The sequence below is a fragment of the Culex pipiens genome, chromosome 3 (genome assembly GCF_016801865.2).
Source record: "Culex pipiens pallens isolate TS chromosome 3, TS_CPP_V2, whole genome shotgun sequence".
Classification (NCBI taxonomy): Eukaryota; Metazoa; Arthropoda; class Insecta; order Diptera; family Culicidae; genus Culex; species Culex pipiens.
In genome coordinates this window covers 76,250,827-76,272,032 of record NC_068939.1, presented here as the reverse complement: position 1 = coordinate 76,272,032, position 21,206 = coordinate 76,250,827, and the positions used below count along the sequence as shown (strand labels likewise).

Here is a 21,206-nt window from a genome sequence, read left to right as displayed (position 1 = left end):
CCAATACATTGACACGGCTCGACGACGATTCAAAAGTATACACTGCAGGGCTGTGAAAAATCCTAGTTCAGGAAAAAAAACTTAACGAAGAATTTAGCTCCTGAGAACCCCACAGATCCGTTCATGTCCCTAGTCTCTTGCCGTTCCTAAAAATTGAAATCATCCCCTAATTTCCATCCCACATTCAAATTTCAACACCCGTTTCTCAACATTTCATCCCTCCAGTTCCCACCTTAGCTTCTAAATCCGACCACTCCGTCAGCCGGCAGCACTGTACCGTTCCCCTTCTTCACTGAGAACTCCACGCATCCAAGTCACCTTGGCGCTAGTTCCACTAGCGTCCACCAGGTGCGCCCCTCTTTCATTCGTCAAATCCTTGAGAACTGCCTGAGCGCGCATGCGCTCGCTCTCCCTCCTCTCAAGTTCCCCTTCCCCAGTTCCCAGGGCGTAGCCCCGCTCTCTCTTCTTCACCTACCGTTCGTTTTTCGCTTGCATTTGTCACCCTTCCTAGTAGAGGAATAGCAATAATTGCAGCTGTACTCAGCGTGTGCACGAACTGTGACGGCACACGTCTGTGTTGGTGAGGGAGGCGTGGCTTACTTCGAGTAGCGACACACCGACGAAGAGCGGAACGTGAGCGCAAACGAGGTTGTGTGTAGTGAAGTGAAGCCAGTGTGTTGAACGCGCGGGGAATTGTTGTTTGTCGGTGCTTGACAGCGCGGAACCGCTAGCAAGTTAGTAGAAGTAGGCGATGCAAGCGGAAGGAACAACGAAGGAAGGAGTGGGTAGTTGGCGGTGTGACGTTTGCGCGAGTGTGTGTGGGTGTTCAGAATCAGTGAAGAGAGCGTGAGGGCTGCTTGGATGGGTTTTTTTTTTTGCACAGCTAGAAGAACGTGAATCTGGAAGTTCTCGCAAGTAGAGAGGGAAGCCGCGCGATGAGGGTTCCGGAGGGACCATGATGGTTACGAAACACGTTGTGCGCAGGTTCCTGGCGGGGAATATACCGCGCGCGCGAGGGTGGTAGACGAACCGGCAGGCAGGCTACCGAGAGACTAGATGACAAATACAGCGTCAGGTCGGGTGTCAGTTCATCAGCAGAAGTCCTTGCGAGACGAATCGCGTCGGAACACCGCAGCAAACCGGTGAAGAAGAAGCTGCGGGAAGCGAGGATCCGAGAATCGGACAAATTGGCGAGAAGAACGCAAATTAGACCGCGCGAATTCGACGGTGGCGCCACCACCGAACCCACTGACATCTGGTGAGCAACGCTGCAAACGCTCGGCTCCCGGACTCCTTCTGCGTGGACCAAGCGCGAGTGTGTGTCTTATCTGTTCCGGCGAAGAAGAGGCTGCTGCGCAGCAGCTGCAGCCAAGTGAAAGTGAGTTCCGATATGATTCATGACAGTTGGGATCGCGTGTGTGTGTTTCTGTTATCAACCGCTGTCAGTGGCGCGTGTGAGTGGTGTTTTCCAGCGAACAGCGAACTGTCCAGCCAGTGATAAGCGGAGTCATATTCTGCTCTCTGATAAGCCGCCAACGAGCTCGCTGTGTTGACGACTTGTTCGAACCGACCCCGATTGGATTGCCGAGAACGCTGGAGAAGGTTCGTTTCGTTGTTGTGCCTACTTTGATTTGTTTGCTATTGCGGAGCTTAGTTGATACGCCGCGGGCTGTCGGCGTTTTGGACGTGACATCATGTTCTACTAGCGGTGATAAGCTTCTGGAAGCGGCCTTGTTGACGTATCAGGTGTTGAATGATGCAATACAATGCGCGCCGATTGTGTGTGCTCAAACAAAATGTAAACACAAACAGTCGGTGTTGTGTGATTTGTTGTTGCTCGGCGTGTGGAACCTTCCAGGGCACTTATGGTGGGATTAGGGTCGCATTTACTGAGCAATTTTAGTAAAAATTGTTTACACTAGAACTTTGATGGAAAATTTTGAAGCAAACAAGCCTTGACAAAGGACGAAACTAGCAGCACCGAAACGTCGGTTAGAAATTTACTGATCTAAGAATCAAATATCAGGTTGTCATTTTCTTCAACGTTATCACTTTCGAAGAATTGCAATCCGAATTCGATTTTTCATATATAAATTGTCCAAAATTTGAATATTCGAATGCGCAAAAAATGTTCTTCGGGTTTCGGTTTAGCTTTTGTATTTTTTTTCTGCTAAACATAACCTTTTTTTAATCTAATTTTTTTTTAAATTAAAAAAATTAAACAATTTGATTCGTTTGGCAATTTAAATCATTTTCAAGGAAAATTGATAAACTTTTCTTTAATATTACAAACACTTTTTTTATGTTTTAATATTTTATGAAAATAAAAGAACAATCTTTTATTTGATTTTTTTTTCTCAACTATTTTTCCATTCATACAAAAGAAAGATTAAAAGTTTGCTGTAAAAAAACGCATTTTTTTGTGTGAGTGTGTACGGAGACTAACTTTTTTTTATTGCATTGAAAATTTTGAAACGATAAAAAGGTGGTCAACAATATTTTTATGTGGAATTTTTAGAATATTTTCACACGAACTCAAGGAACTCAAATTTGAGGCTTTTCTTAAATTTATTTCCAGGTTAAAAGCCATTTTAGTAATAAACGTCTTTTACCATATTTTTTGGTTTCATACAGAATCAATCATATACTGAACTTCTAATTCGAAATCCTGACACGTTCTCGCTCGAAATATCGACAAGTCATCATGTCTTAGCTTAAAAAACGCATTTAAGCGTGAAATCTTTTGGTTTATTGCCATATATCGACGAGTTGCACTATCGATGCATTGCTCAACTTAAGGTGAATCATAGACTAGCATTGAAGACTGTGTACACCACATTTCAAAAAGTTTTGGCTTGGGAAACAAGTATATTTTTAAAATGTTGCCTATGAATTAAATCAGTGTTAAGCCTTTCCATATTTTTAAGCTTGATCATAAAATATCAGTATTATTTTCATTGAAAATTACATAAAATTTCACAATGGTTTACCTCTGAAAAAAAATAAATTGATCAAATAGTTACGAAAATCGTCAGTTGAAAATGTAAGCAGATTTTGATGACTCTTAGAAAATTGTATTTCAATTATTTTTAATTATTTTTGAGACTGTATCTAAGAAATTAGTTTTCCAACCAACAATTTCAACAACAACAAAATTGTAGGAAATATTGTAAATTTTCAGAAACTCAGCTCTCTTTATTATTATTTTCAGGTCATCCCATTTTTTTCTATGTCAACATTTAAATGAAAAAAAAAGTTTATCAAATGCACTACGCACAAGTTTTTTTATACATTTCTAACTATCTGGGTAGAGAGGAAAAATAATGTTTTTCAGGGAAAAACTGTTTGCATTTGAATTTCATTTTTTTTAAATCACTCTTTGAAAAAAGCCAAAACATGCTTATCAATGCAGAAAAATGCATTTTCAATTGTTTTCAGTTTATAAGACGTGTACATATCTCCGTTGAAATAAGAGTTTTGAATTTTCTTATTTTCAAATATATTTTTAACAAACGTCATAGGCTAAGAGGCATGAAATTAACTCTTTTCCTACAAAAAATAAACAAACAGATTCTAATTTAAAAACTTTTTGTAATGATTTGAATTATTAAAAACGAGTACTATTTTTTTTTCGAAAAAGTTTGAAGAAGTTACCAAAATGATCAAATACCTAATTTTTATTGAAAAAAATATTGATTGAAAGGATAATTTAAATCAAAAAATATTTTAAAAAATGAATTGCGCAAATAAAAACCAATAAAACACAAATCTAACAAAAATATTTAAATGCTTTCTTTATTTTGTTTAACAACATTTGAAATTGCTTTAAAAAATAAATAGTTTTGTTTCAACTATTTCATTCGAAGGTACTACATTTTTGAAAGCATTTTTGCAGTTTTTCCCATGAAATTTTTCAAATGATCAAAAATGTCCCAATTCAAATTTTATTTGATAGAGGAGGATAATTTGACCAGTTTCATATTTGGTTTTGTAAAGGAAACTGAAGCAAGCAATTCAGAAGAACACAAAATTGTGCTTTTGCATAGTCAGGAATAAAATAATAAGCCTACAACCTACAATTTCTTCATTATGTAAAACTGATAACATACTTATTTGGAAAATATGTCAAATGGCCATTTATAACTATTTAAGAATAAAAAACTTTTTATCGATTTCATTTTGAACTTTCAATTTAAAAAATAGAGTAATAAAACCTGTAAAATAAATTAATAAAAAAAAACAATTTTGTTATTTTTGAATATCAGAGCACATTTTTAAACTAAACTTTGTCATATTTTTTTTATAAAGAACATAGCAAAATTATGTCCTCAAAATTAAAAAAAACTAATTGTTAAAGATTGTGAAAGTATATTTTATAATTTTTGAAATTTGATTTAAAATTTATATTCAAACTCAATAGAGTTTCAAAAATATCTTGCATTTGCAAATACTTCAAGTGTTTGACTAATTTTCAATATTGTTCAACTGAGGAATATGTATTTTTCGATTTAAGTGGTTGTGATTTTTAAATATATTTAAGATAGAGTTTATCATGTTTATTTTAAAAATATGAAAGTACTCAGCTTTCAAATTTATTATTTGGAGGTCAAAAAAGGAAAATGTGTTTTTCTCTCCAAAACAAAAGCTTTTCAAATTTTGCAATGACTTGCCAGAACCCGTCCAACTCCAAGTAAACCTCCAGCCGTCATTTTATTACCCCGTTCGTGCACACAATTAGTACGCGATCGAGGCCATTAGTGTGCATCACACTCATGATCAGAAAATCAGCCATCAGAATGGAGACAAGAAACAACAACAACAGCAACACTAGCTCGCATGACAAAAACACCAATCAAGCAATTAAGACCGTCACTGATCCTTGAAAGTCACCAGAAACAATGCACAATCAGGGTGACTGTATGCACCCCGACAAAAGAAGAGGAAGAAGACAAAGTGTCTGCGTGTGAGTGATTGAGCCGAAATAAAGTAGCTTAGGCCGCCAAGCTTGGGCACCAGCTCGCAGGCATCCGTTCGTTGAACTTTCGGCGGTTGAAGAAAGAAAAAAAAAGAAGCAAAGAAAAACCTCTCTCGGGTCCAGTCCAGTCAGTGTAGGCAACGACGACAGCCAAAGAGGTGTAGAAAGAAGGGTAGATCCTCTCTGAAGAGGCGAAGAATTGAGAAAGAGGAAATGTTTTGGAAAGGCAAACCAGAATTAAGTCAAAGAAGTGACGGAGAGCGGAATAAAGGGCCAAAATTTGGCTTAGCATTAGTGAAATAATTAAATCTTATTATAATAATGAAGAAACGAGCTGAAGGCGACCGGGCGCGTGCGCCGAGATGTCTTGGAAGTGGACGTGGAGACTTGAGAACGTGGAGATTTGAGGATTTTTAGACTTGAAACTTGAAGACTTGAAGACTTGCAGATTAGAAGACTTGAAGACTTGTAGACTTTTAGATTTGTAGACTTGTAGACTTGTAGACTTGTAGATTAGAAGACTTCATGACTTGAAGACTCGTAGACTTGAAATCGGCAAACTTAAAAACGTGAAGTCTTGATTTCTTGTAGCCTTGAGTTCGTAGAAATTTCATGTGGAGGTGATTTGAATTTGTGGTGACTTGAACTCGGATAGATTTAAACTCATGCAGATTTGGGTTTTGTGTAGTCTTGAATTCGTGGAGATTGAACTTATTGAGATCAAATCTTGTGTAGACTTATTCTCTTGAAGACTTGAACTCCTGAAGCCAACCGTGTAAACACCTCCCAACCTGCCTGTCCCAACAGCTGGACGCGCAACTCTATAGAGCGCAGCGTGGATAACCCCCAATTAAGGGTGGTGGTTCTCGGTGCGATCGTAGAGCAACTCCCGTGAACAGTCTTCCCCGAACATGGTACAGTTCTGCACCCGAGCACAAGTTTTCAGTGCGCGTGAACCTCAAACACGCTTCGTCGCTATGTTCGGGTTCTCGCCGAACGCTGCACCAAACGCGCACCCGGTGTAAACTTGATGTACAAAACCTCAGGTTTAAACGGCGTTCAAACGTAGATGATCGGATAGTTTGAATGTAGTAGTGTTAGATGTTTCATACATACAGCAGTCGCTGCTGTCTCGCTGTTGCTAGAGTAATCTTTAGATAGGGTCTACATTCTGATATGGATAAGTGTATTTATATTCACTTAATATTTTAAAAAGAATACTTGAAGGAAATTTTCAGGCACTCCATATTTTTCCAACCATTGTCAAATGTTTTGATAAAAAAAATCAGGGACTGGCACTAAATACCGTAGTATCGTTATGTCCTGCTATTTCCATATATACATGTTTATATATATTTAATGACACACTGTCGATTTTCGGCAGGGGGGAATATGGGCCATCTCAGTTAACATAAAATTGTATGGCCAAATCTCACCCCTCAGGCCCAATTTCTGCAGGGGTGACGGTATTCGTATATAATTTAATATGAAATATTGCCCACACGTAATTTGAATCCGACCCCTATTCTCAGCAGCCCGGGAACAAGTGGACATCTCCAATACAAACAGAGCGTACCTGTTTTCAGGGTGTGTGGGTCTAAGTTGGCGGCCTATAGGCCACCGACACCGACAGACGGCAATGAGGGCCTCGTCGGAGCTCGACCATTCAATACGTAACTCAAAATTCGTATGGGGAACTTTTTTATCGTGACGGCTTTCGCGGTACGCTCCCTCAAACTGTTCTGGGATAATATTTGAACATGGCGTATCTCTAAACAAGTTTTTCAAGAAAATGATTCTATAATGCTTATTTTGCCGTTTTAAGCTGAAACAAGTCAAAAACTATATTAATTTAAACAATTTGCCATTTTCAAATATTTGGCTAGATGATATCGTATACGCATATATAATATCATCTGGCCAAATATTTGAAAATGGCAAATTGTTTAAATTAATATAGTTTTTGGCCTGTTTCGGCTTAAAACGACAAAATAAGCATTACAGAATCATTTTCTTGAAAAACTTGTTTGGGCATACGACATGTTCAAATATTATCCCAGAACAGTTTGAGGGAGCGTACCGCGAAAGCCGTCACGAAAAAAAAGTTCCCCATACGAATTTTGAGTTACGTATTGAATGGTCGAGCTCCGACGAGGCCCTCATTGCCGTCTGTCGGTGTATACGTGCAACTTAGAGAAGGGCTGTGTATTGGTAACACCAATATTTTCGGCAACGACAAAGTTGAATTCTCGAAGTTTACACCCGGGGTTTAAACTCGAAGTGCATGCTCGGCGTGTAAACCTGAGGTGCGGTTCAGACGTGTTCGTGTACATGGAGGCATGTTCGCGTGCGAGTTCATAGGTTCGAGTTTACACACGACGATGGTGTTCGTTTGTGTACAAAAACCGGGCGCACGCAGACTGAACGCGGTGCAGGGAACACTGCCCGTGAACCAATTCTAACCGGTGCGCGGGGTTGTGATGATGGGTAATTTTCGGACCATATGTGCGACTAGCCCGGCTGAAAAGAAAAGAACAAGGTTAGGATCATCACTCGCTGGCGCACGCTAGCGATGACGGCCCTAACCTAACCACTTTTTTTTGCTGACCACGGGAATCATTAGCGAAGAACGCACTTTTCTATCCTACTGGGTCTTCAGGGAAGGGTGACGACTTTTTTGGAAATTATTTTTTAGACGCAATTTTTAAGAGCTTTTTTTAAAAAATTGTTGGAATATGTCAAAATTAAAAATAATTTTACAATATCTCGAATTGTTATAATAGAAAAAAAAATATTTTTGTTCTATCAAGAAATTGCGAGGCGTTCAAGAAAAAATGAATGCAGACACCATGCCCTTATTTTTCCACCTCTTCTTCCTAGAACTCATCGGAAAGCCGTTATAGAGACCAAAGGGGCCTCAACTCCGCTTACGCGATGGGTTTGCCTCGATAAAAAGCCCGGGAAAATTGATAATAAATTGCTCGTATAATTGCAGCGCAAGAGTTCGATCTATGATCTGGTCGAAAAACCTGCCGCGGAGTCCGGGCCCGTCTCGAATCGGGAAGGTTAATTGAAATAAATGAACTCTGGCAACTCTAGCGTTACGAGGGGTCGTCCAATGCTCAACTTCGCAGGTTGACAGTTCTCCGCGCTACCGAGCGCGGCTCGACATTCCTTCAAATTATCCCGATATTTCCACCGCGGCGCGGAATTCCAAGCGATTCGCAGGGTCTGCAAAAAATTACACAAATTCCAAAGCCGCTCCAAAACTTCACCGCGTCCGAAAGCCCCCAAGTCGCGTCCATTTATCTCCGTTCCGTAACGAAAAAATGCCCCTCGCCGCCTCGACAACGTCTCACATGTATACGTATATATTTTTGAAAAATGATAATCACCATTAAAATAAAACAAGCATGAAATCAGCAGAAATAAACTGGTTTCATCAATTCTCCGCGCGCTCGGGCTCCACCACCGCGCACTCTCCTTCCCCGACCGCAGCGCTATCTGCCGGGGTCAACCGAAATCCGAGGGCAGCTCGCGAAGGTTATCGCCGCCTTTTGTTCGGGGATTTGGGGCGCGTCCTTGAACCAGACTCCACCGAAATTTGTCATATCAAATCAAAACAAGGTCATAGCTGTCAAAGTTGAACTCAAGTGATGACTTTGGCAATCCTGCATAAGAAATTGTGTTGCAAATGTCATCAAATCGGTAAACAATAACACAGAACTTCCAACCGCCCTCGGACTCCATTTTGGGCCCGTACCAAATCGCGGCACGTGGCACCGCGGCATCATAGACGAACATTTTCGGACTGACGAAGCAATAATAACAAAAACGAGAGGTTCGCCGAACCGGTTGGACCGGTTTTTCGATGCGGTGATTCGTCAGTGTGCAGCTGCCCGTGCGGGGAAGGGTAGGGACATTACGCAATTGACGGCGCTATTGTTCCCGAACCCCGTTAGTAGGTCTGTAGGGCTGGATGACACTGAGAGAGTGTTCAACCCCTCGCGAGCTGTCAAAACTACACGCTAAATCTGGTTTTCGGAAAAATTGTCGAATCGTATCTAGGTCCTAACTAATGGCGCCGGTAATTGCTCCAAATGTCGACCCTTTTGGGTCGGCCAGAGAGTTGCCGTGGCAACTAAGTAGCCTGAGCCGCGATTGAAGTCCGCGCTTTCAAAATTTCTAATTAATTGCGGGCCGTGTTGGTCGGCGAAGCCGACGAAGAAGATGGCAAAAACGAGAATCAAGAGATGATGACGACGACGGGAATGGCACAAGGGGAGAGATGATAAAAATTAATTTGACGAAAAACTCGCGACATGTTCATGTTCAGTCGACATTTGCGGCGAGATAATCGGCGCGACAATAACGTGACAATTTAGGAAAAGGACACTAAAGAGGTTGAGGTTTTGAAGTTGACCGACAGAGCGGTTGCTTTGAGGTCAGCAGTTGACAGAATGACAGAATAACAGATTGACAAATTTGACAAATTGACAGAACTAACCGATTGACTGCACTTCTTCTAACAATACTTACTCAGCTCAACTCCTCAGCTGCGACCTACCTGCAACATTGTATCGCAAACCCGCCACGTCGATTCAACGTCAATCTTCACCCCGCTCGCAACAAAAAGATGCAAAACCCGGCCCGCAGGCTAATTATTGTGACAGCCCAAATCGCAACGCTGCCAAAAACAGCAAATTCCTCCGCTGCCAGCGGCGACGTGCACTGACGTTCCAACCCCGTGTAAGCTGTCACTTTGACAACCACGAAGGCTAATTATTTGACATTTGCGTGCGGCGTGCGACATCTCGCCACGTCACATTGCGATGCGCTGTCAGCTCTTCCCTTCGCTTCGTTTCGCCATCACGCATTAATTATGCTAATTTTGGTTCCTGTTTCTTCGACTTTTGCCAGTGTGTGCGTGTGTTTTATCCTAAATTTAATTTGACCGCGACCTCGAAAACGGATTGTGACGTTCGCACAGGAAGAAAACAATAAAACAAACAGGTATCGCGTCAATTAGCAAGCGACTGTCAAGATTACCTAGTTGGGCAAGGTGACCTTTCTGGCAATGCACGGAGAAATGGTTTCTCGCAAAACTTATTAAAAACGGATTAAAATACAAAAATACAAAAATACAAAAATACAAAAATACAAAAATACAAAAATACAAAAATACAAAAATACAAAAATACAAAAATACAAAAATACAAAAATACAAAAATACAAAAATACAAAAATATAAAAATACAAAAATACAAAAATACAAAAAAAAATACAAAAATACAAAAATACTAAAATACAAAAATACAAAAATACAAAAATACAAAAATACTAAAATACTAAAATACTAAAATACTAAAATACTAAAATACTAAAATACTAAAATACTAAAATACTAAAATACTAAAATACTAAAATACTCAAATACTCAAATACTCAAATACTCAAATACTCAAATACAAAAATACAAAAATACAAAAATACAAAAATACAAAAATATAAAAAACAAAAATACAAAAATACAAAAATACAAAAAACAAAAATACAAAAATACAAATATACAAAAATAAAAAACACAAAAAAAATACAAAAAATAAAAAAAAAACACAAAAATGCTGTCAATGAGTTTTGGGCTGTCAAAATCAGTCTGAGTTTGTTATTGTTATTGTCATCAAATTCGGGTTGTCAAAATTTCATATCAAACTCCCTTCCGTGTGTCAACGGGAAATGTCAAACGCCTGCTTGAAAACAACACTTTTCTTCACACCAAAACAATCCGTTTGACCTAATGACAAACTTGGAGATTTCGGCAAATGCTTGTTTGAGTGTGTGCGCGTTCGCACACACACTTCCGAGGGGGCAATGAATGCTAATTAACATAATTATCACGAATTTTGCTGCGATGTGGCAAATTTACACACACACACACACATTCGCACGCAAAATCGCGCGCAACAAGAGAGCAACATTTTTGACAGTTGTGTCCGGTACCGGTTTTTGGCGAGAAGATAGCCGCGCCGCGGGGACGTTCGTCTGGTACTTTGACCCGTTTTTTAAAAGGAATAATTAAAAAATTATAAATAATAATTTTTCCCGACGCAGCGTGACGAGGGGTCGTCGGAAGCGGGAGCCTCACCAACACACACGACGCGTTGCCGAAAAGGTGGAAGTTTTCGGGAGGTGACTTCCATTTTTTTTTTCGCGTCATCTTTTTGGACGGGGAAAAGTGTCGTGCCAGGGGTGACACGGCGAGGGGTGCCACGATATGTGGAAAAATCCCTCACACACGATTTCTGCCACGACGACGCGCAAATGCGGATGAAGTCATACAAGTTTCCTCTTCCCTCCACCGAACGCCTACTGCGATCTGCGGGAGAGAGTGTGTGCGGACATGTGGCGACGCACGCACACATACACGTTGGTAGATTGGTGGGCCCCTCCAACAAGTTCGAGCGTAGCAGGCGCGCGCAGGCGCGACTTCGTGTATCCGTACAGGGCCCCGTATACGTACACGAAGCCGTGTCGCGACACGCACCAACACACACGTGCCCGAACGCGCCTTCACTTCTCGTACGAGCAAGTGCTTCGGGCTCGTGCTGTCCCGCTTCGGCGCTCGGCTCGCTCACCCGCTCTCGCGCCCTCGGCTTCTGTCGCTGTGTGCGTGCGCGAGTTGGTGGCGGCGGAGGCCGCCGTAATCTACGACAGCGTTTTAACTGAAATTTTCCTTTTCATTCGTTCGCAGACAGCCGCACCGCGTGGACGGGCCGTGGAGCGCCCGACAACAACCCCCCGACCGAGAGAGCGAGAGGGAGTCGCACCGTCGGTCCTGCTCTCCGTAGGGTCCGCCGTGGAGCCTTTCGTGCAGTCAACATCGTTTTTGCTCCGCCAGTCGCTCGGTGGAGCGCAGCAAGTGTAGACCGCAACCAACCAAACAAGAAACCACCCCGTCAATGACTTTGACGGGCGCTAGACTGGCCGTGTGTGCGCGCGAACCCCGCGGATCCTAGTGCAACCCCCCCGCGAACTATTGTGTGGAAAAACATCGCAGTGAACTCGGGTGGAAAAGTCGGGAAAATCGGCGCCTACTACCGAAACTCCGGATGGTTTCCAACGGACTTTAAAAAAGGCGCCGCAGTGTGACACCGTTTGTGATGCAAGTGTGCCGCGCCCTCTGGGATTAGACTCCAGTACACGCAACCAACCCCCCAAGAAAAAGGCGCCTACGTGACAGTTCCCGATTCCCAAAGAGTGTGCCGACTTCCCAAGATGGTAAGCACCGTTTCCCCCCAAGAAAACCCAACCGAACAAAAAAATCGCAAGGCGGCAGGTGCAACTCCTAGGTGCCCATAGAGCGAACCAAAAAAAATCCGCCCAATTAGAACGATACAGGTACCTCTTTTCACCTGTCGTCGGAGACGACCCTTTGAAGTCCTGCTAACCCAAAAAAAAAACGAGGCGAAACAATGTGACAGATACAGTGCGAGTGTGTGTGTGTTGAAAAAAGGTGCGGCGAACGAAAGGAAGACCAAAATTGACACCTTTTCAATTTTCGGTTTCTTTTTTTTCGGAAAACCAAGTGAAAAGTCGGAAGTCCTACTTGGTGGAAGACGACGTGTGTTTTCTGCCCTCTGACGAAAAGAAAGTAATTGGTGTGTCGACCCGGCTCTGAACGGGGGAGAAATTGGGCCCTTCCGAGACGTTTGGGCGAGGAGCCTAATTGTGGCCGTATTTAAGAAGGCTGCTTTATGTTGTTTGTGGTTTTTGTCGACCTTTTTTTCGGCGACGAGTTGTGTTGAACCGCGCTAAACGGTGAAAAGTTGGCTCGCCATTTGGCGAGGGGTGAAAGTGCCGACGGGATATTGTTGACGAGGTTTTCGTCGAAAAAATGTGGAAGTTTCGTGGAAAATTAAATTTTGTGGATTTTTACTAGTCTTTCTTGGATATTTAATTTTTTTAACTGACTTGAGACTGAGTGCTAAACTTATTTTCTTTGTCTTATTGAAAGACCTAACGAAACGAACAGAAATGTAATATTCTAAAAATCGGCAAAAATCTACTGGTGCTAAACTGTGACAAAGTTTCCATTCTGGTGATCTTTGACTCGATCGACGCCCCTACTAATTGAAAGCAACTCCTTCGTGGACCTGCTGATGCCTTCACGACTCAACAGGTCCACCACAAGGCAGTCCTGATCTAATGATAGAATTGACAGTTGACAAAAAAATACTTACCAGTACCGATGAGATTCACCTTTTTCTGGAACACTTACCTGCTTCGTTGTCCAGTGACTCGTTTTCAGGTACTTCAGTTTTGAAGTCCGTGATCGAGATCATCAAACATTATTAGCACACTTACCTGCTTCATTGACCTCTAGTAAACTCTTAGGTATACGAACTCTGAAGTCCGTAATTGAGATTATTTTACAAAATAGCTCTTCTTTGACATTTTCGAACAGATACCATTTCTTCGTGGACTTGTTAATATCTTAACGACTCAACAGGTCCACCCCATGGCAGTTCTGATACAATGACAGAATTGACAGAGAATACTTAGAAGTTTCGTTGGTCTTCACACAACTCTGGAACACTTACCTGCTTCGTTGCCCATTAAATCGATTAAAAGTACCTCAGTTTTGAAGTCCGTAATCGAGAACATCAAACATTTTTAAAAACTTGCCTACTTCATCAGCCCCAAGTTTGCTCTTGGGTATACCACTTCTGAAGTTCGTAATAGAGATCATTTTGCTCCTCTTTTTCATTTTCGAACCAAGACAATTTCTCCGTGGACCTGTTAATATCTTAACGACTCAACAGGTCCACCCCATGGCAGTTCTGATACAATGACAGAATTAACAGTTCGATCGTATATCATTTCTGAAGTCAGTTATCGAGAGTTTGGTGAAAAGTGATTTGTCCCTAAAAAATGAGGATAGTTCATTAATGGACCTGCTGGCACCTTAACGACTCAACAGGTCCAACCTATGGCAGCCCTGCTAATGTGACAAATTGACAGATATTGACTGTTGACAAACAAACTTACCCGAAACTGAAGACCTCCACCCGTTTCTGGAACACCTACCTGTAATGTTGAAACCATTTATGGAACACTTACCTGCATCGCTGACCACAAGTTTGCTCTTTGGCATATCACTTCTGAAGTCCGTAATTGAGAACGCCTACTTCATCATTTTAAATCCAACACTTTTGTTGATCCTTTTGAAGTCTGTTTCGGAAACCCCAAACAGCAATCTGGCCTGGGGTCACACCCGACGTCATCAATCACTAGCTGTCACCCCGCCAAAACCGGGTGGTGCGCCCTTTCTCCGCCGACTAGTGGGCGCCCTTCAACCTCTCGCGCGGTCAGCCGGTTCACATACACGATAGAGGCGTGGAACGCGCCCGATCTCCTAGAAGACGCGTGTACGTGTGTGTGCGCCAATTAACGAGAGCTATTAATCATCCATCACAACAACACTCACTACGAATGGAGAGGGGCGTACTTGTGCGGGGCGTAGCCCCCGCAGTAGAACTTTGCGCGGAGATCGCGAAAACAAGCTTCTTTAATTAAGTTTTTTAAGTCACACGGGGATCGGCGATCTGCGATCGCGATCGAACCCCGATAGGATGTGGAATTGATGATGATGATGAGGACGCTGGAGAACTTCCCGCGGGAGAGCTATAAAAAGTTTCGACTGGTTCGTCGATTTCTTTTATGATAATTTAACGATAAAATTTAACGAAGATTCGTTCGTTGGGGAGATTCAACTCCGTGCAACAATTTATATGTTAATTCGGAGTGGGGTATTAATTTATGCAGCGGATCATCGCGAGAGGCGAACCATGTGTATCCGTAGAACATCGCTTGGAGAAGCGCTCCATTCTTCGGGGGTGCGCGCCCCTTCGAGGGGCGCTTGGAGAAAAGAGCCGTGAAGAAACACCTTAACGCCAGCGTTAATAATTAACAATTAATAGTTAATTTTATATGGTGAAAATGTTTTCTCGAAGCCGCGGCCAAGCCACTTCTTGACTCAAGTGTACGACCCACAAGAGTGTGTGTGTGTGCGTTGCCCTCGCCCAACTTGTTGAACTCACTCACTCAAAAATCTCAAGGACAAATTGTGAAGCCCTGCGCGGGGCCCGAGAACATGGGAGTCGGGCTCAAGTTCTGGAATTACCGCGGGGAAGCAGAGAGCGGCAGGAGGCGAGAACGGGACATTCTAAACATAAAACCACGCGAGAAGGAACGCTAAGCGTTGGTCGATCGGTTCGTGAACGCGCTCGGAACAAGACCAAACAGAAGAAGAATCTCGTAACATAACCTCAGCGTAGTGGAACCCTCTCGAGACGAAAGAGTTCTTCGTTCGCGAAGAACACGGCAGTCGAAAGATTGCCTCAAAAATAAAGAAAAAAAAACGTCCGGAGAACACGAAGACCAAGATGAGGAGGACGGGAAAAAATGTAATAAAATCCACTTGGCTCCCTCTTGGTTGGAGTATTTATTTTTTGTGTGTTTTCTCGTCGACTCGCGTCGCCCGCTTCACCCCCGGTGTCCCGCATGCGGGAATCGGCTTAAATTTCCACCACAGGCTTTTAACGGCGAGCCGTGCCCCTCCTGCCAAGATATTCAGGTTCGGTTCCTCGAAAACCGAGACTCCAACCAAGACAGGTCTCCGGAACAATTGCCACACACTCCGAGGAGAGCGCGTTCAACAAATTTTGACAAATCACTTGTTAATCGAATGTCTGGTTTTCTAAAACCGGCCAGCCCGCTGTCTAGCAGATGTTCCAGCAGAACAAACAAGACAAGATAGTGTGCGAGCAAGCGCGCGAACAGATCTTCCCGGCTCGGTAATGTAGCACTCTCCGAATTAAGCTTAATTAAAATTAAATTAAATAATAATAGACGGCCGCGCAGCGGCGTCTGGTCGGAACCAGCGGGCTGGAGTTCAATATCAACAGGCCCGCCAGATGGACGCACATGTTCGGCCTCCCAATTTATTTGTACAGCAATCAATTTCATTGATATTGCCCCCGCGCAAGACTCTCCCCGGATCCCGCTCGAAATTATTATGTTACAAACAAAATATTGCGCTTGATAACAATCAAAACGCGATAAATTCAATATCTCCGAACGACCGTCTCGCCTAACCTAATCGGCCCAGCGGAGACGACCCCGACCCATCCTCCTCTAAAACTGAAATCTATACCCTCGCTCGGTCTTCCCACTCCTCATCCCCCCTCACCAGATAATAAAATTAAATAGGAAAATAATTTAATGATGGTTCCACGTTCACGAATCTTTGGCTTCTCGGCCTTTGCCCCCTGCGCTGTCGGCCGTGGAGCGGCCCCGCGAAATCAATGATTAATGTGAGGAGGTCTGCGCCCGTTGATGTTGCCAACGGCTCAACGGGCGCAGCCCGTCGATGGGTTGACTGGAGCTTTGACAGAGCGGTGACAGTTGACAGTTGAAACACTTACCTGAGGGGAGATATGATCGCTAGAACCACTTACCTGCGTCTATCCTGGCACAATCTGGAACCACTTACCTGCGTCTCCTAAACTTGGATTTGCTCGAAGGTACATCATTTCTGAAGTCCGTAATTGAGATCAGATTCAAAACAGTCAACATTTGAACGTTCTAACGTTAAGATATTGACTGTTTTGACAGATTGAAAAGATTGACAGTTGATAGAATGTACTTACCTGATATTGCGACGAGTCAAACTGGAACCACTTACCTGTAGCGTAGAACACTGAATCGTTTCCGGGTATACCAAATCTGAAGTCCGTGATTGGGAGCTTACCAAATTCCTTCAAGACTCCCTTTTTCAGCAATCGCTGCATAATTCCGCAATTCGTTAGCGTTGACAGAGCTGACAGTAATGTACCCCCTCCCTCCCCCTCTTCACCTTCTTTTTCAACGTCACTAATGAGCTTTCGTCGGGGCTGTTGGGCGCGTCAAGTACCGATTTCCACCTCCGAACATCTCTAGACGAGCGCGCGCTGTGTTGACTAGTAAACATATCCAGCCGCGTTCACACATTTTTCACTGCCCACTTGAGAAGGAGCCTCCCTCTCCCCCTCCCTGTCAGCTAGAGAAACGCACACACTTGGAAGAATAGCTCGCGAGAGCGAAAAAAAGTTAGATAAATTAATTAGATAAGCATTTTTCACCTCTCCACTCCTCGAAGCGCGCCGTTTTTGACAGCTCGGACTCTTCTTCAGCGCGCTCGCAGCTTTTCGGGGCCTGAATTGTGTTATTGTTCGGCCCCGTTGTATGCAAATTAGCAACATTCTTTCACACTTCCATCAAACACACAGTGGCAGCAGCGGCCGGTTGTAGTGGTGTCTTCTTGGGAAGCACCGCGTCTTCGGAAAGGGTCAACGTGCCGAACGCATTGAAGAAATAATGATTTATGTCCTCTCGCGCTTCTTCGTCCGGACGGCTTGGTCCGCCCAGCGGTTGACAGTTTAATAGAAAGAAAATATTTTTATTATTCATATTTTGTCATTCCCGACATTCGCGAGTGACGACGCCCGACGTTGCTTCGCGCCTCCAAACGGAGACGATCCCCGGAGCCGGAGAATCAATTTTTGTCGCTTTTGACAGCCACGTCCCACCGGGGGGAAAACGGTCCGTGCATAGCAAACAGCGCGCAAGTGCTAATTTGAAACGGCTAAACACGGCGAGACTCCTTCGAAGGAGGAAGAGTGCCACGTGGACTGAATGCCGATACCGTCTAGGCCACCGACCAATTTTGCGCACAATTTGGGCTCCGGGATAAGCTGTCAAGAGCAAGCAAGTTTCACGCCCGAGCGAGAATATTTCTAGTGCAAACAGGCTCGTTTTTTCTTCTTTCTATATTTGTCGAAGAAAGCTTTGCATCATGGCTGCCGGCCACACCACAATGGGACCTGTTCAGCGGTTCGAAATTTTAAAAGTAAATATTATTCTTTACCCCCTCGGCCTCCTACCCTGGAAACGATTCGCCGTCTGGGCCCTCCGCTGATAGACAGCGCGCACTCAGCGGCAAGAGAACCGAGAGTCATGCTGTCACTTCGGGCAAGACGCTCCCTCGCTCTCGAGACGTAAATTAATAAACAAATAAAGGCTTCAATGTTTTGTTGTTTCTTCTACGCTCTGTGTGTTTACGCCCTGGGACGCATCGGGCTTGAGTTGTAAACAACTACAGCCCTGCGTAAGCCACTAGACGGCTCGTCGCTCGGCCGAGCCTAATTGACAGTTGACAGATCGGCTCTTGAGCCGAAATGACACGTCATTTCGTGTTTGGAATGACGGGTCACGAGATTTTAACAGTTGACAGATGTGACAGAAATACTTACCGGCGCTGGAACACTACTGGTTTGAATTGGAACGACTTACCTGCATCGATGAGCATTGATCTCGTTGAGGGTATATCAATGTTGAAGTCCGTAATTGAGAAGCATATTACACACATTCATTCCGGAGCACTTACCTGCATCATTTTTCACTGTGACGTTCTTAGGTACCTCACATCCGACGTCCGTGATCGGGAAACGCAAATTCCAACCAAACCCGCTGACAACGCTTACCGCGTCCCCGATGAAAGTGATTTCGTTCTAGAAGGACTCGCCAACCATCTGGTCGGAAACCGCGTCTGGGCTTATCCAGCCGTAGACATAGCGGACCATCGCGCGGCGGTCATTATCGTCCATTTTGGTTGCGCCGGTTTTGCTGGGCACAACACACAAAAAAACCCGGCAGCCCAGGCGTTGAAGCACCCCAGACGCGCCAAAGTTGTGTGTGTGTTTTTTTACTCAGTTTGTTATCTCCGCGCTTCGATCGCTCGCTCGCGTAATTTGAGCTCTAATTTTTCAACACTTTTCGAATTTCCCGTAATATAATCATTAGAGAAAACGCGCGCGCAATGTCTGGACGCGTTCGGGAAGGTAGTAGATCAAGCTAATGGCTTTAAAAGCTGCGTCTGGGTAAGGTGCTCTAGTTGTGCCCTCCGGGGGGATTGCAAGGAAGCTTCCGCCGAACCAACGAAGAAACGCATTATATGCAGATGTTGATTTCTGTTGAGAGTTGATTATTATTTATTGAATTGGGTCTCGAAAGAGGAGGAAATTGGCAGCAGTCTCCGGGAGTGCAGCGGAATTTTCGCTGTGACTCACCCGGAGGCCTAAAGGCCAACAAGCCGTGTAGATGTATCGCCGCGGACCAGCAAACAACCTATTATTTAGATTTATCTACTCTTAACCTTCGGAACCGCGCGCGCGGGCCTGTCAGTATTCCCCTTTTACTTTTTTTCCAGGCATTCTGGTTCTGCCACCACAACAGGCATAACACACCTTTTGTTTAGGCATTCGATTGCTGCTGCCCGGGAAAGTCAACGGCGGGAAGGGTTCGGCTCACGCGAGCAACCCCCTCGGCGAAGTCGAAGAGTCGAAAGCTCACCGGCAGCGAATGCTATTATTTGCCCCTAATTCCTCGTGCCGAGAAACTCTTCCAGAGACTTCTTCGAGCAATTGCCGAAAAAATATTAATACAGGATAATGATAGCTGCACGAAAACGAGAGAGAGAGAGAGACGAAACATATGTACGCAGTCAGATGGGAGCGCTTTCCTGAGAATAATTGGATTTATTGCTTTTGTCCTGGGGGTTTGCGAAAAAATGGTCCGTCTTGAACCTGCACTCTTGCTGTACACATTTAATTTTGCGTTAGATGTGTAACAGCAGCAACTACTTAAACCTATTGACAGTTGACAGATGTTGACAATTGACTGATAAAACTTACCTTCACTGCAACACTGCTGGATCGCTCTGGAGCCACTTACCTGCACTTATGATAGCTTGAACGTTCCCAGGGTACCACAGTTCTGACGTCCGTAGTTGGGAAACTCAAACAAAAAGTGATCACTTACCTGCATCATTGAACACCAAGTTTCCTTTGTGGTATATCACCTCTGACGTCCGTGATCGGGAAACGCTCCAACCTTAAAAGAAACACAAACGAACCAAGTCAGATGTCACATTTTGTGCCGCAGCACTTGCTGCTGCCCCCGGGACCGGATGTCAGATTAGACTACCGCGGACTCCGCACCGGGTTGACACGATGGACAATCTTATCGCCGAAGCAAAATCTTTCCCTGACCATAAAATATGAGCCACGCTGTGGCTCGTCGTCTACCGCAGAAATGGAAATGATCAAAACAATATAATAAATGCGACAACCCGCGCGCCGCGCGGCACGGTCTGACGTTCCGGACGAACGGAGTTCTAGAGCGAGCGCGGAGGCGGCGGCTAGTTCTTGTGGAGGTGGACGATGAAAGAGTGACGCCGCCGCCGCTTGGACACGATTATCGGATGCATAAATTACCCGCTCTTCGATGTAGTCCTGCCAGCTCCTTCTTTCATGTGGAGTTGGCGAGCGGCGGTGGAATAAATACATTTCTGATCGACCAGGGGGGGATCCTGGCTGACGACCGGCAGTGTGACGGCGCGGTTACTCAACCGTGGTGACCTGAATTTTCTTAGATTGTGGTGACATGATGGGGGCTTGTGGTTGCAGGGGGCGCATCAGGTGTCCAAAAGTTGACTTTTAGTAGCCTTTTGAATAGTGTAATTAGGGGCACTTTGACCCAATTACTTCGAAAGCGTTCTATCAATCTTGAAATGTACTTTAAAATTAAAATGAGGTTCTTCGCGACAAGTGCCCGCTGGGGCACTTCGAGTGAAATTGAATATACAAATTGAAAAAAATCACAAAATTATGTTTATTGACAAGTGCCTCTTATAAACATAAAGTGCCCTTCTGGGCACTGCCAGAAAAACCTTGAAAAAAAAAATCAAAAATTCATGAAAATTGGTTAACGCTCTACAAGGTCTTACAGCGTTTGAATGCTCTGCCATGCGTTTTTCTTAATGTTCCTTATAAACACAAAAGCCCTTTGAAGCACTTGCAGAAAAACCTTTAGAAAAATGTTGTAAACTTCATAAAATGAGTAGGTTAATGTCTTTCTGGGTCTTACAGGTTTTGAACGCACTTCCTCCCCGTTTCAATAGGATTTTTCTTAATTTAATTTGGGGCACATGGAAACTAATGGCAATACATCGCTGGGCGATTCTGGCGCAACTTTTCTAAAACTATTTTGACAAGTGCCTTTTTATAAATATTAGATGCCCTTAGGAGCTTTTGCAAAAAAAGGAAAAAAACATAAATTAAGTTTATTAACG

The 21,206-nt window shown here is 43.7% G+C and overlaps 1 long non-coding RNA gene across 1 annotated transcript in view; it reads left to right on the top strand.

Annotated features, from left to right (window-relative positions):
- The first annotated feature begins 10,527 nt into the window (after nt 1-10,527).
- Nucleotides 10,528-21,206, top strand: part of LOC120415734 (uncharacterized) — a 34,975-nt gene continuing 24,296 nt past the window's right edge. Inside the window, exon 1 of the long non-coding RNA XR_005605257.2 lies at nt 10,528-12,253. This is a non-coding gene — a long non-coding RNA (uncharacterized LOC120415734). The remainder of the gene's footprint in view (nt 12,254-21,206) is intronic.